At 39.6% G+C, this 17,090-nt stretch overlaps 1 protein-coding gene across 7 annotated transcripts in view; it reads right to left on the reverse strand.

Annotated features, from left to right (window-relative positions):
* The window catches only part of ptprfa (protein tyrosine phosphatase receptor type Fa), a 353,347-nt gene that overhangs the window by 269,242 nt on the left and 67,015 nt on the right, over positions 1-17,090 (reverse strand). The window contains exon 3 of one of the 7 annotated variants that reach the window (XM_086263511.1): positions 15,417-15,507. The exons of the other annotated variants lie outside the window; for them this stretch is intronic. The gene's annotated coding sequence lies outside the window, so the exon portion shown is untranslated. The remainder of the gene's footprint in view (positions 1-15,416; positions 15,508-17,090) is intronic. 7 annotated transcript variants of the gene reach the window in all.

Raw genomic sequence — 17,090 nt, forward strand, 5'->3', positions numbered from 1 at the left:
CAAAGCCAACACACAAAGTTCTCATTCACACTTTTAAGAGCCTCACTGATGTTCCAGGAAACAGTATAAGGCTGCGTCCTCACAAATAATGTGCTAAGGAACAGCATAGGAAGGAATAATAAAGGGAGGTGGGGGGAGGGCATGTACCCAAAGCTGGACGTGGAGTACACTTACTCAAATAATTTACTGAAGAACTTTATGTAACATGATTCAAGTGAAAACTGTCAAAGGGTCCAAAACAGAACAAACCCAGGATCATGGCAGTGATGTCATCTTATCCTGCGATACTTTAAACGTAAATATGATGCTTTATATTCACTATGACTTAGTGTAGTACAACTCTGCATAATAACTGTTTTCCTCAAGTATCTTTTAATTATTTAAGCAGTCTTTCACTTAAATACTTGACATTCAGTCAAGAGTTTATATATTACTTTTTTTGTTTCACACTGTGTTTACTTCTGATAAATATTCTAATTTCTTAAACCCTTGAAACATGAGAGATTATCTAGATCTTTGAACAAAGGAGCAAAATGTTTCTCACATAACAGAAGTGTTTAGTTTAATGTTAAGTATTGAAAATTAACAATTATTTTGGAGCAGATTAGGATGTTTAGTTTAAAAAAAAGAGTTGCATTAATATGTAGCACAGCTAGTCTTAAGCAAATCATGGTCTCGTTAAACTAACGACAGGGGCTGCATAAGACGCTGGGATTAGCGCCTGGGACGGTGTGGTGGAAAGTCAAAATATGAAATTTCAGCATTCCCTAAAGGTCGGTCGGCTCTCTGGTGGATATTAGACAACCTGTTGGTAGGGATTTGTTCATGTCGCTCCAGGGAAGCTGCCTTATTTCTCACCTTGTTTGATGTTTTTTTTCTTAATAAGATGCATGAAAATGAAGAAAACATGTTGCAACTGTTCAGAAACTAAATAATTCATAAGCAAAATGATGGCTAAGCTTTATTTATTTTTTTATTTCATATAAAGTAAGCTGAACAATGAAAATCCACCTCGTCACCGTATTAGTAGTGACATATATACACCTACGTGGGTCGTCTGAATCACTAAAGCGTACACATCGTGGTGGTGATGGCGTCTTTTGGAGCAATTTCAATGCAATTTTCTGGTAATTTTAATTAATTAATTAATTAATTAACAGACAAAGAAAAAGCAGTCTATGCATTATTTTTGGTAAGTGACAGTCTGTTATTTTATTTGCATGGTACATAGCACTGAGTATTTGAAAAAGCTATGTTTAGATTTGTCCACTAAAAACCAAGAAAAGTCTATTTAAAAAATGCAAACACTAAAGAAAATACTGAGCAGCTGACTGAATAAAGTCAAATATGAGAAGCAATATAATTATGACGAAAACATTTTCTGTGTCAGGTGCAAGGTGTGTGAGCTGCTGTGAGCTTGTAAGGTACAACTTCAAATATCAAGTCTATCAAAATAAAACGGATTCAACATGAATATAAAACATGGAAAGGTCTGCTTTGTTGGCTTTACATGAATACAGTTTGGACAGGGTAAGCCTAACAGACATGAATCCTTATTCTCAGACTTTTGGAGATCAAAACTGGCAAAAATGAGTTTGTCGTGACTCATTTTTAATGTTTTTTTTACCACTCAGGTCTTGGAACTGGTTTACCTGCAATGCCTTCTTAAATCTCTTGGATGCAACGTGAATCTGTGGATTGTTAATTTTCTCTAAGAAACTTTGACTTTGTGTGAGAAATTACTTAGAAACTACTAAATAAGCCGAATCTTAAATTCATTATTGGAAGGCTTTAATGATGTGTTACTCGTGGAGTGAAACAAGAAGGAAGAATTCATCAAACAGCAGTAAACAGACCTCTTTAGGTCTCTGCACTAAATCACAGCCCAATCTTAAGTTTCACTTCTGCAGGCAAAGTGAAGTCTTCGATATAGACTCTCTGTTTGTTCATTCTTCCCTCTTTGTCCTCCTTCTTTGCCATTTGTGTGAGTGTGCACAAGTGTGTGTACGAGCGCAGACCCTTGTGTGAGGTAAACTCATCAGGGTCTTTTGTTGTTAAGTGCAATCCATGAATGCTGCAATTCAGCCAGTGAGAAGATGATGTTCCAAAAGACTCTAAATAGATATCTGAGAGGCACTTTTGAAGTTATAATGACGAAAAGAAGTCTCCAAAGACACGAGAGCAGGTGGCCTCGTTCAGCATTAAAACTTCACAACTTGCTGAACAGCAAGTGCTTACCTGCATTAGGCTCCATGGAGAAAACAAAGAGTATCCTGGGCTGAATTAGTGTTGGCAGTCTTCAGCGATGTGCCTCAGAAGTGACAGAACAATTCCCCTACAAAGCCCATAAAGGATTTCTCCTCCAAGCTGCTGGAGCAATGAGCCCAGCAGCGTGATTGATCTGATCGCAGATTACCTCCTTGTGGCTGGTAGCGCGGGTTCAGAGCTGTGGATCTCTCCTGGGAGGGAGAGCTAGTGAACAGCCTGCAGCTCTGTGCGCAGAACTAGTCAGCCAGCAGCCTGTGTGTGGAGCATGATGTCACAGGTGTTAGGTTTCAGGGGAGGTTTGTGGAGGCCGAGAGGCGGGCTCTGTTCTGCTGGGAAGCTGTGCTTTGGGTTTAACCCAAGGAAGGTGAGACAGGCTCCTCCCTCTTACTTTACCTGTTGTTAGCGGAGAAGAGCAACAGAAAACAGAGCTCCAATCTGCAAACCCCATTTCTGATATACTTGTATCATAATACAACAATATGCTAAATCACATTATGTAATGTCATTGCAAGGACAGTTAAATTAAACTTCAGCAACACTATCAGTAGATATAATGTCTCATTCCATTCTTAAAATATTCAGATATGTCAAATATCTTCTGTTCAGCCAACTCTGATACTATGAAACTTTGAATCATATGTATACAAAAGAAGCTGTTGTAAAAATTAGTTTGAGAAATCATATTGGAAACACAGATTTTTGGGTTCAGGTCTTCCTCGTTTTGTTGTTGCTACTTTGTTGTGTTTGCTGACTGAGCTTGTGTGATCACACCTTGCAGTCTTTTGGGGTTTTTCTTGTTTGCTGTATTCTGCATTTCTCTCCTCTCCTTCATACAAAAAGCAAAAACTTTTGTGATTATATTTCATCAGCTCATTGTGCTGCACAGCCAGAGCAGCAGCTGGTCCTGGGAACATTTTTACTCATTACATATTCCCATTTCAGATCTTTGGGGTTTTGCTACATCGTTTCACTTTTGTTTCTGACTAAAACATTTCTCCATGACTTTCAGAAAAAAGTCTTTATTTGCTGCAGGGTCTGTAGTCTTTGGTCACAGTGATCACTTGTCAGAAACTTATAAGGGAATAAACTGAGCTTTTAAATAAATCTGTAAGTGAGCATCCAGTGACTTTGACTCCTTTTCACAAAATAAAACAGGTTGTTTTGCACTCGCTTATCAAACAAAGCTTTATATCAATCAGAAACCACCAACTATGAGTCATCTAACACTTCTCTGAAAATATTTCTATAAATGCCCAAATAAGCTTCCAAACTTTTGTTAGTGAACACATTGGACATCAAATACACACTGAGGCGATCGCTGAATGAAAATTAATTTAAAAAAAGTTTTTGTCTTCCAAATAACTCCACGCTCCACGGCTGTGGAGCGTGTGAGCAGCTTCAAGTTCCTGGGAGTCCACATCTCCGAGGATCTCACCTGGACGACCAGCTGCTCCAAGCTGGTCAAGAAGGCTCACCAGCGCCTCTTCTTCTTGAGGACTCTGAGGAAGAACCACCTGTCCTCAGACATCCTGGTGAACTTCTATCGTTGCACCATCGAGAGCATCCTGACCAACTGTATAACAGTCTGGTACGGGAACTGCTCTGCCTCGGACCGGAAGGCGTTGCAGAGGGTCGTGAAAACTGCCCAGCGCATCGCCGGAGCACCACTTCCTGCCATAAAGGACATCTACAGGAAGCGGTGTCTGAAAAGGGCTGGGAAAATCATCAAAGACCCCAGTCACCCATCACATGGACTCTTCACCCTCCTGCCCTCTGGGAGGCGCCACAGGAGCCTCCGGACTAAGACCACCAGGTACCGGAACAGCTTCTTCCCCACAGCTGTCAGACTCCTGAACTCTGCCTCCTGACATCTGACCCACGTTAAACTCATGGACTGAACATACACACACCCACAATGGACAACTGTACCCTCAAACACACAATAATAACATGGACTGAACCACCACTCACAACCACCAGCACTTTATAGCCTCTGTAGGAATTATATCTCACTTATCTTAACTGCACTACTGTATAGCTCTGTGTAAATAATCATTCTGTACATACGATAATTTTTAATCCTACAACTGTTTACAACTTGCATAGTTCCCATTTCTGTATAGCTGTATATCTCAGATTCTGTAAAGTTATTTATTTCATATTCTGTGTAGTTTTTCATATTTATATCCTGTTCATAGCCTGTACATAGCTTGTACTCACTACAGCCTGTACATACTTATAGTTATAGAATATTCACAACATACTTCATACCGTGTACATTATAACATACCATAATAGACCCATTTCTGTAATATACTCACATATCTATACTATTGCTAATATATATTGTAATATATCTATATCACTAAAGCACTTCTGGATGGATGCAAACTGCATTCCGTTGCCCTGTACCTGTGCATGTGCAATGACAATAAAGTTGAATTCTATTCTATTCTATTCAATAATCATCCAACAAAATTTTCTTCAAACTGCTTCATTATTTCTCGAGTCTCATGTAAACAAAGAAAACGAGCACAGTCCTTCCTCTGCAGTTATACACAGAAACCTGTTTAGCTGACAGCTCAGGTCAATGAACGTGTGAAACCCTGAGAAATCCAAAGTAACTGCAGTCAATACAAATCTTATGTAGGTCCATAGTGTGGTAAGACTTGGCCTAAGCGGCTAAAGAAGGGCAGGAGACTGATGCTGTAGCGAGTGATTTATTCAGCATTTTTGTGACCAAACAATATTTACAAAAATAAATAAGAAACTCAACTCCATAGTTAACTCGGTTCAAATAAACACAACTGAACTTAGATCAACAGAAGTTACAGTCACATGCACACAGCTACACTGACCTGGTCCTTCAAACACCTGCGTTCTTCTGCTTAAACAGTCCAAACCAAACTCCCTGGACTGCTCCATTAGGTAGGTAAGGCAAACATTTCCCTACTTACTGAAACTCTTTCCTAGCAATAAAACTCTACAGTGTCATCAATACATATTACAGCAATAACTCTATTTCTCTATAAACACACTTTAAAATCAACTTTATTAAATTACAAGGATTCTCCCCCTTCTTCACCTGTGACCTCAGACTAACTAGGAAACTCTAAATACAGGAAGTGAAGCTACGTTTCCTCCTTTTGTTCCTGGGACACAGGTAGGTAAGGTGAGTTCAAACTAGACAATTAACAGTTGAAATAAATAGCATGCTTGATTTAAACCAAGATTATGTTACATAATCTGTAAAAGTGCAAAGCATAAACAAACCCAGTACATGCTTGCTTGCTACAGAATGAGATATGTCTAACTCAAAATAAGAATGTTAATGTGGACAAATGGTGTTTCCACCCACTTTGTCACACTTTTGGACAACAACAAATCTTTTGTATTTTTGCCACATCGTTTCATTGTTTGATAAAAATGTCAAACTTTTGCTTTGATTTTAGGGTTTTAACAAACGCACATTTACATCTGATCCTCTGAAAATGGGGCACTATGTATAAATGTGTCTGTAATTCCTAAACAGGTAATGAAATGCTTTTGTGAAAGCCTCTGAATAAAGACAAAAGCATGCAGTCCAATCACATGTTGACTGATTTAAAACTCATAGTGTTGGTGTAGAAAACATGCCATTGTCCAAAAACTTATGGACATAACTGTAGATAAAGACTCAATTCTACTGTGACAAAACCAGCTGTTTTAAGCAAATATGACCAACACAAGTTCAGCCCTGTGAAGTAGATTGATATCAATCAGAAATATAATAACAAAATTCAGAAGTGATCAAGAGGCAAAGTTTCTACCAAGAGTAGAAATAGTAGAAAATCCATAATCTGGTGTGGAAAAGAAATTCGACACATAAAGGCAGAGAGACGGAGACAAGTCGCTACAGCCAACATACTGTACAAGTTTCCGCTTGATTCACAAACCCTCAGATGGTATCACCTGTCGGTCCATTTTCCCCACAGTTTGATGTGTTTAAGCCTCACCAAAGAACCACTGGTTCAATGTTTTTTAAAGGGACTTAAAACTTTTGATTACAGAAGAGTGATTTATCACAGCAGGACCTGGTTCAATGCAAGAAAGTCAATGGCATTAAATCCATGAACAAAGAACATCTCTCTTTACCTGTGCTGCTGCTCTGATGGGGGTATCCATTTTGACTTAACATCACAGAGCAGATTTTCAGAAGCCTGCAGGCTCATGTTTCTCGTAAAGATTTATCATTTCAGCAAAATGAACTCCAGTAATTTCACAAGGTCAAAAGCCACATCAAACAAGCTGTAGTTCCCCTTAAAAGTGAGTGGCCACCTGGTAGAGTTCCTTTCCCTTATTTGAGTTACAACAAAGTCACCCGGCATCTGTGATTACTGACGTGAGCTGCCTCTTAATGACCCTCTGAAATCATAGATTCAGAAGCAGGATGTGTCAGGCTGAAATACAATAATACAATAATCCTCAAACTTTAAAATGTTGGTTTGCAAAAGTCTGGAGGAAATGTTGAGGCTTACTCAGCTACTGAGCAGCAGGGTGCAATGCATCACTTTTCTCCTTCGGGAAAAAGCTCCAACACCAACTTTAGGGGTGGGCTGTTCATATGAAACCTCTGACTGAATGCCCAAAACACACATGCACCACCTCTGCAGTCAGCAGGTGGGGTCAGTTCAGAAAGCAATCATTGTGGACTTCCAGTGGGATCATTGGTGGGAGAAAAAGTGTTTGCTGGGTTGAAAGGTGCATCCAGAGACTGTATGGGTGCTTGACACAGACAACAATACCTACAAGTTTTTCATAACACTATGTACTACAGTGAAAAACAGGACTACACCTTTATTTACTTTTTTATTTATCACGCTGAATTAAAAGGCTCGAGTACTGTGTGACATAGTAAACTGTCAATATCTAGATGGATATTAAAGATAACAGAGAAAAATGGTAGACTGCTGACAAAACAGCTGGTTAGACTTAACATCATCATAAAAATGTTTGTTGAGCCTGCACCTCTTAAACGTCCCTGTTTTATTAAAACAGATGTGGGAGAAGCTGATGTTCCCTCCACATCATCAAGGCTTTCCTTACAAATGTGCTGAAGGAGTTAATAAAGATTTCTTACATCACACATATTGAGTAAAGTGGTTAATCAGAGAAAACGTATATGCTACAATGAAATCACCATCAGACTGCTTGTTAACTTGCTAGTGCTGGCTTTGTTTACACACATCACTCAGATGTCAACAGATCCCAGAGTGGAAAAGGACCGACAGCAGCAGCTTGTCTTACATGCTGGTCTCCTATCAGTGTCATCACAGAGCAGAGGTTTATCCACAATGTGCAAATAATCAGAAAAAGCTGTTGGCCTCATAGCTCGACAAGATCAAGCCATTGTTAGTGAGACAGACAAGCCAACGACACCGAGGGACACAACAGCTTTCACTGGAACTGAAGGCATGTATAATTAAGCCTGCTTCCTGAGACAACAGCTAACTGCAGCTGCAAGATGGGAGTAATTGAAAGGATGGCACAAAGAGAAACTTATGACACAGATCACTCTTTGAAATAAGAGTAGACAGATTTGTTGCTATGATGCCAGGTCTCTCTTGGAAATGAGATTTTTAATCTCAATGAGATTTTTTACCTGGATAAATAAAGGACTAATAAAATTACTTTCTCTTTGTTTGAGTATTATGGCTATTTATAGATTTAACTGATCAAGCAGGGCCTGCCTTGCTTGCCCTGACAGGCTGCCACTGGTAGTAAGTAACATGTGTGATAGTTTGCATCTGGTTCAATACTGCTGCATGCGGGTGAAGCAGGCCGCAGCTCAGGTCAGCTGCAGGTTTGCTGCATGAGAAGAATCTGTCATAATCTCATTTGAAAATGCTGCAAACACCAGCACAGCGAGCATGGCCAGGAATGGTGCGCTCATGAACGATGAGAGATCAAAACCAACATCAAATGGCCATTTCAGGAATTTTAGCCCTTCTGTCTTGGCTCAACAAGCTTTGCCATTTCAAAAAGGCTCTGGCTCACTTGTCTACAATTTTGGCTATATTATAATTATCTCATTCTCGTCCAATCAAAATCAAATGAAGTATCATAACTGAGAAAAAAGCAGCAAGGATGCAGCCGTCTTGGTCACACTGTCTGCATCTTTGAACTGTATCCCCTTTATTTCACAGGATAACAGATCTGTTGAATGTGTGCTTGTCAGAATGAGGACGTATTTAAAACAACCTGAATAAACACAACATATACTGATGAAGGATGCTCAAACCTTCAGACTCTGATCACTGAATGATGTTTTTGTAATTGAGCATGAACTTCAATTATCTTCTAATATGTTCTCATCACATCTTTCAAATCATTATTAAAGAGCTGTAATCTATGGCTATTAGATTTTCATTTGGCTCTGCTGCTCTCTATTTTTAGCCTGAGCGCTGTCATTGTGACATGATGGTGCTTAATATAGCCCGTAATATGAATACTATCACACAGGCATCAATGAGATACAGTATAGATCGACTGTCTCCAGGAAGAACGTGACATGGGTATGACATCAAAGCATTTAGGCCTCGGCAAAAACATCAATACACGGACCAATCAATATGAGTTTTGAAAATCCTGATGCAGGCAACCTGCAGGGCTCCATTAAGTGATCCACAGGCTCTGAAAATAAAAGTCAAATGTAATTTTGATTCAAAGGTTTTTAATTCACTAAACACCATGCCATAAAAGTAATGCAGCAAGGCTATCTATCTATCTATATATATATACATATATATATCTATATATTAGGGGTGCAACGATACTCGTATCGATATTGAACTGTTCGATACAGTGCTTTCGGTTCGGTACGCATATGTATCGAACAATACAAATTTTGTAATTTATTTTATCAACTTTTCTTCTGATGATGCTGTCTGTGTTGAGAGCTCAGTGGATCTGTGTTCGACTACTCCGCCTAGGCTGCACTGTCGAGCGCAGATCCACTGACCCTGAAGGTAAGCGCGTCATGGACTAAAGTAAAACAGTATGTCAGATGTGCCACACAATGCTCAATTGGTGGGAGCTAGTGCGTTAGCGCAGTTAGCTCATTAACGTGTTGGCCGTCCAGCCCCATGCACGGGGTGATCCGCGGTAGCTCGTTAGCGGAGATTTGCCGTTATGGCGTTAATGTCATTTCAACAAGATTAAGGCTGACAGCACTAGTGGGAACACAACGAATATGACTGCACATTTACACCGACATCATCCTAGTGCAAAGACAAAAACAACAAGCACGCATGCTACAAACTTTACCCGAGTCATTTAGACAGCCGTTAGCACATGATCCTCCTTATGGGGACCTGATATGTTTAATATGCTGCTGAGAATATAGCCCAGAAGAAGCGTATAGTATAGCTTTTATTTTGAAAGAGCCATTTCTCTGTAATAAACTCTCTTTTCCAAAGATGAGGGATTCCTCAATCAGATAGATGTATTATTTTATTACTTTGTTGTTTCAGCAACATTACATTTAAAAACTGTTCTTTTGAGTGAAAATATATATTTATCATTTTAATAAATGACAAATTAAAAAAGCATGAACATTTTTTGTATCGAAAAAATATCGAACTGTGACACCAAAGTATCGAACCGAACCGTGGATTTTGTGTATCGTTGCACCCCTAATATATATATATATATATATATATATATATATACACATATATCAGGGGTGCAAAATATATATATATATATATATATATATATATATATATATATATATATATATATATATATATATATATATATATATCCCTACAGAGTAGGGACCATGGTGTGTTTAAGAACTCTTTAAGGCATGGCTACAAATTACCATCATAGCCGTAGCGTCCTCATTTTGCAATCTGGCACTTGGGATATCTTACTTCACAAAAGCAACACAAAGCTTTGTAGTTTAAGGACTAAACTGGAGTTCACCAAACTGATGGGGATCATCTAACATTCCCTGAACCCATGTCCTTTAGACGCCATGTAAAATTATGTGAGAAATCACCATACCTCACTTTTATGAGTCATTAGAATTTCCCATCATAAGCTGTTTTCACATTCGCAGTGCACTCTGAACTTTTCTATACGTTTGTGTTTCACGTGCACCATTGCCCAGTGGTGCATGTGAAACACGAATATCCAACGCAGTCAATAAAAGGTCTTTAACTTCTCCATTCCCAAAACCATGTGATTGCATTTGTGCAGATGTGAGAACTGTGCTGGAAATAATTTGATTTGATTTGAGAGCTTGACCCATGTCCTGGCTCCTGTACGCTCCACTCACCTACACCAATGCGCTACAGGTGAGAGAGGATATGTTGGGGCAATGCCCCACCTTGATTTAACAAAGGCTGCATTTTCTCTTGAGTTTCTGAGAGCACTTTAGCAGTGGAAAACATCACCCTGTCATTTTTTACTATCAACCTGTCGTCATATTTCTGTGACAGAGTCGCTAAAATATCTGTATTAATACAAACAGCAGCAGAGAAATTGCCACAATACTGACAGGCATGGATGAAATGGACACACTTGCACACTGACATATTGTTTGGCATGAGAAATGTTAACTGCTTCTAGCAACCATGACTTCACCAGAAACTGAAAACGACACTGGCTGCAGAGATACTTCACTCAATACTACTGCTTTGATAAATGGAAAATAACACCCCATTGAAACCTGATGTCAGGCTACATTAATGTGAAACAGAAACACCATCATAATTCAGTCTATGAGAGCAGCTCCAGTGATAAACACAATGTAACAGTTTTCCTGTTTGATATTAAAGGTTTTCTACAGAATGCAGCGGTCTCTCTGCGTGGATGAGTGCAGCATTATTTTCTGCTTTCTGTTGGTGACAGTTAATGCCGGGAAGGTATTCTGCAGTGTGGACACACTAACGGTAATCAGTGTGGTTGTGTTGCCTCGTGAGATTAGCAAAGTCACAGTGGAGATTTATGCCTGGGCAGCGTGATGCCATTATCCTCCACAGAATGCATTAACATTTTCTTTCTCTAATTACAAATACAGCCTCTGTTCATCAGCGGATAATTAAAGGTCTGTCTAAAGGTTTCCTGCTGGCTCTGACAGTCACACACAATGCTCTGTGAGCTGTTGCTCAATCTGAGAAGACTTCACAATCTGTCCAATCAAACCTTCCTTCACTTTGAAACAGTTTGCTTCCCACGGTTCCACAAGAGCTGGAGAACACACAATGAACAGAAATGAAATACTAAAAACGAGCACTCATCTCTTTTTTACTCCCTCACACAGGAAGATAGTAGCAGATAGCACACAGGATCTACTTTGGTCTTTGTCTTAAGACAAGCACTGGTAATATGCAGCCATGCATATGCCTTCACTTGGTTCCTGTATTGAAGTCCAAAGTCATCCTACAGACTACCATCCATGCAGACACACTCTCCCCTGCCACCACCTTGCAGACTCTTCTCGTTCAGGTTCAACTTTGTGCATAAGATAACTGTTTGCACCTTTGTCCACACTTATACTCTACGTTCCTTACTCTTCTTAAACAATGTGTCCACCACATAATTTAAGATGAAGTATGTGATCAATACATGCTTCCATGCTTTTGCCTTCCTTTAGAGCAAATCCACTAACATCTGTCCATCCGCATTTCTCTCCTTAACTTCATACCTATGTAACACCTCCTCTTCATCACCTCTGTTCTCTTAACCTACATGTGCACTGAAGCTTGTTCTCTCCACCCCCCGGGAACACTCTCTACCACTTCACCCAACAAACGTCAACATTTCTTGGACATCCAACCTGTGAGGCATGTGCACTTACATCATTCAACATCGCACCCTTGATTTCCTTCGCATCTTCTTAATAATAAAGAACTTTACATGTAATACACTAAACCTTTGTATCATGTTTACTGTGTCATATCTATGGTGTGGTTTCATAATCAAGACTGTTCGTGAAACGAAGAGCATAAGGTTTAGATAAGTGTTCAACCCTGTAAAATGATTTTTCTTCTTTGTTTTCTTTTAATTAACATTTAATATGCGCAAACAGCGTAAAGGTTTTAATTCTACAGCTGGACTGCATCTCTTCTATATCACTGCAGGATCATCTTTTAGTTTTGCTCAGGTTCACACATCATACCAGTCAGCTATTGGACCAGGATTAGCATCAAAAATAGTTAAGATATCACAAATCTTCGGGTATGTTCAATTTGAAAACAGCATGTTTCCAGGTTGAATTACACATTTTCTAGAAACATATTGGTGGGTGTGTCACAGATGTTACACAATCAGCAGAAATGTGTGTATAAACCCAGCTACATTAAAAGGCAGAGCACAGCTGCCATAGCATGAATCTTCATTTCACGTCTTTCAACTCAAATAAACGTTTTGCTCCTTTTTGTCATGGCTGAACATCCTGCCAGGCAAAATGGCTTTAACCGAAATTCAAGTTAAGCGCTGCGAAACTTTCTCCTTTCAGCCGATGAACTGAAGTGTCACACTCTGAATGTATTCGGCACAGTGAAGCTCCAACATCTAACAGAAGCAAAAACGATCAAAACACATTGTTGAGTGCCGAGCATTTAAAGGCTTAAATTACAGCAACTGCACGTTTGAGAAGAGTTGTAAATTCTTGTCTCTTGCATGAAAGTTAGACGTGCAACACGTTCAACCTGAACTCTACCGAATTACCTCCAGCTTTGGTTTATAGAAGAATGCACTTGCATTACTTCTAGATATAAACAAAGGGTGTTGAGTTATTTTGGTAGCATCAGGCTTCAGTCAGAGTTCCAACCAGTGTTGCCAACTCCTCAGTAAGGAAAATCGCTATTGGTTGTCCTAAAAGTCGCTAGAAGTCGCTAAATGACGCCATCGCCTAATTTGCATAATTGGTCATGCTAATCTAATTGTAAGCTATGTTGTTGGAGAGAGAAATAACATCGTGGAAGAGACATAACGTGAGTAAAAAATGTCCTAAATGCATTTAGAGTTTATTTAGAGCTACAAATTAAATTTCTTTTAGCAATTATTGTTTTTTTTAATGTCACAATTCCAACCCTGCTCCTTTACCCGGGCTTGGACCGGCAAAAGTGACCCGAAATAGGCGCTCTGGTGGAGTTACTTTGTGTGTGTGTTTATAAGTAGTTTTAAACCTTGTGATCCACAAAACAGCATAAGAGTAAAAGAGTAAAAGAAGAACTGACTGCGTTACAGCACCCGCTGCTTGTTGAGAGTAAAAGCAATACGCGCTTTCACGTCTTTTTTTAGAAAAAAAGTCACTAAGGGGTCTGAAAACTCGCTAAATATAGCGACAAAGTCGCTAAGTTGGCAACACTGGTTCCAACAGATCTTTCATCATAAATAAAACAAAAACAAACTTGAAATTTGTGGTTTAGCTGTGTCAATAATCTCTACGTGTCAAACAAGTCGTTTCATCAGTATGAAACTTTCTGTCCAGTGATTGGTTCCAACTGGACCCAGTTACATTTATTTTCAAAAACTGATTTAATCCTGCAAGCTAATCATTCTCTTCTAGCATGACACAAACAGGTACTTAACATCTCTGTGCTCCACGTCTGTGCATTTTGGGTATTAAAACTTGGAAATCGACATGTCAGCACATGTGAGGGATGATGGAAACCTTGATGTGCAGGGAAGAAGCAGCAGCAGTGTGCTCCAGCGCTAATACTCGCAATCTGAGCCACATGACTGCCACAACAGGCTCCCGTATAATTCTTCTCATGCAGTCAAAAGCACTCCTAATATCCACAGGAATCTAAATGTGTTCATCAGTAGCAATCACCAGCCCCCTCTACAAAACACGCCTGATGATCTATGCTGATGATGTTTTCTAGTGCTTCATAACGCCCACATAGCCCATGGATGTGCCATGCCAGGGGGCCATAATAATGAGGTGATAACAACCCACATGTTTGTTAGAGCTGATGCTGCAGGTTGGCAAAGTCACAGCGAGCTCCACATCTACTCACACCTGTCTAGGCTCTCTGTCCCGACATGAGGGACACGAGGAGCAGCTGCTACAGGAAAGCATATTCTTTACTGACGTTACTGTACTGATGCTGAAAGCACATCACTGCTTTCAGAGCTGTAACCTATGTGAAGTTATACCTTTAAATAAAATAGGTGTTGTTTTGTTAGCTTGGGATTGATAAGGAAGTCTTTTATTCATGCAAAGGGAGTGTCTGTCAACCAAGTCACTAGCAGAACCGTGACGATTACGATTGGGTTTTCTTTTAGCCATGTATACAGTCTAATACATTTTTGCATTAGTTTTCTGCTATGAGATGGCTAGTAGCCAAACCCTAACCCTACACGGGCCACCACCAGGGGGCAAGAAGCTGAAACATGATGCCAAAGTGGAAGTTGCAAAAACTATAATTAAGGCTGCTTCCAAAGTCAAACTCTGTAGACTCCAGTGTTAAAAAAAATGTCTATAGCACTCAAAAGTGTATTTACAAAAAATAGTCTCAACCGCCATAAAAAACCTGAGTGGGCTTGTTGTTTTACCCATTTTTGTGGCTCACATTGACAGTTATCAGGACACTGGCAAACAAACTGGTAGAGCTAAGGTTGGATTTTAGCCTTATTTATAAGACGGTACCTTTAAAATCAAGACTTCTACACACACACACACACACACACACACACACACACACACACACACATATATATGACTCAGGACAACAGAAAGCGTTTATAGTTTTCTTTTTGAGTCCATTTTAGAATCAGTCTACAGTCGAGCAGGAACGAATTAAGCACCAATCATGAAACAACTAGAGCACAGTCCCACGAGGCTGTTGTCTGCATCAAAGTAAAAGTGCTAGTTTTGCAGCTGATGATCTCAGATTGTTGTTCCAAGTGTCTGACAACATTATAGAAGAGATCCCTAGAGAGATACATCTCACATCAAACAGTGTCTCACTCTGATATCTCGCTGGAGGAGCGTTTTTGCAGGAAGACAACAGGGTAAACATGACAGAGAGGAGAACAGGGAGTGGATCTTACTGGGACCTGAATGATTTAAGAAACAAATAATAGCACATTGTTTAATTGTGGCTACAAAATGATGCATCACAGTGGGGGGAAGTTGCACTGACTACCTTTAGGAGATGCACTGAAGTTGGGGGTAGTGACACTCCTCACCGTGCTGCATAAACTGTGGAGTTTGGAACAACTTTGAATGAGAGGATTCTGAAAACAAACAGAAAAAATCCAACTTTAGATTCAGTTTCTCTCGGGAGAAATGCCTAATTAAAAGCAAAGTGCTCTCAGGAAGGCCAAATAAAGCCTGTGTTTGAGTTCTTTCATGATTTTGTTGAACTTCCTGCTAAACATGAAGGTATAACAGGATGAAATCACAAACAATCGCTCAGAAAATAAAACCCTGAACATGTTTGTGTAGATTTTATTTAAGCACTGCTGCACATACAAACTGTATTTCATAAAGAAACAGCTCCACATATTTTTTCTAAATAGTAATCACTCAAAGCCCAAAAGAGGGAATTTAGGATCCAGGTTGAACAAAAAAGAACTTTAATCCTCTGTTTAAACCCCTTTAAATCTTTCCATTCCTTTAAAATAACACGTCGCTGTTACCAAGACAAAAAACTCCTGCCTTCCTTTATTCTTTATCATCCACTTCACTTAAGCTTCACAAGACAACAAATATATTCAGACTTTTCCACTGATGAATACTGAGGTGCATCTTCCATTGCAGAGGACAGAATAAAATAGTCAGAATGTCAGAAACTGATCTGAGAATGCCGAGGTGTTTAAAAAGGAGAATTTCATAGTTTTCAAGTAACATAATTTAGAAATGTGTCTGCTGTGTGAGGTTTGCGCAGCCAAAATATGAGGTAGTTGTTATAGTGGATGCTAATGAGCCACTCAGCTGTTTCACAGCTGATCAGCTTGTTAAGTCTTGAAAAAACGACCCTGTTTCCAGGTCCAAGCGTCTGCTGCACTGGATCAGGCACTCATCCTTTTAACGTGTTGCATTGCTTCATCGCATGTTTTGCTAGACATGAGACCCCAAAAACTATTCAGCTGTCATGTTAGGCTTCTGTTGGTCTTTCATGTCTATCATAGTTTGTATGAACTCATCGTATGACCCACACACCAAATATTTAATGCTTACTCTCAGGTTAGTTAGGATCAGGACTTTTTCACAGCAAGTAATCCACAAACCGCACTGCAACATACTGATAGCTGTCCTTGTGTTGAGACTGGGGTTATCTCTCCCACGACTGCTCGGCTGAGGTTTTGTGCATCGTCTCCTGCTGTCATGTGATGGCATTTGTCTCTGCTGATACGGGAATCTCAGAATGTACTTTTATCGAGAGCAATTAAACTCTCCTCCAACATCATGCCTGCAATAATATATTTATGTTAGCCTGCTGATAGCTCTGTAAGTAACATGTCATCAAAACGTTGCTCTTTGATAAAGCTTAGGACTGGATCAGGTGACCCTGAACCTTTTCTGCATAAAAGCCTCGGCTGCTGGGTTTCCATGATGCACTGAGTGTTTCTTAGTGTTTCTTAGTGTGTTTATACACACTTTAAACATTTATAATTAAACTTGTTTTTACCTGTTGAAAGGGAGTTTTTCCTCCCCACTGTCACCAAAAGCTTCCTGATAGGAGGGCGTGTGATCGTTGGGCTTTTCTCTTAGTTATTGTAGGGTCTTTACCTTACAGTATAAGTGCCTTGACGCAAAAGTCTTTGTTACCATTTAAATAAAACTGAATTCATTTAGTGGCGATCGTGGCTCAAGA

The sequence above is a fragment of the Aulonocara sp. 'chitande type north' Nkhata Bay genome, linkage group LG15, assembly GCF_057382095.1.
Source record: "Aulonocara sp. 'chitande type north' Nkhata Bay isolate Kocher_YH1m ecotype deep benthic linkage group LG15, A_spYH_male_GT1.1, whole genome shotgun sequence".
Lineage (NCBI taxonomy): Eukaryota > Metazoa > Chordata > Actinopteri > Cichliformes > Cichlidae > Aulonocara > Aulonocara sp. 'chitande type north' Nkhata Bay.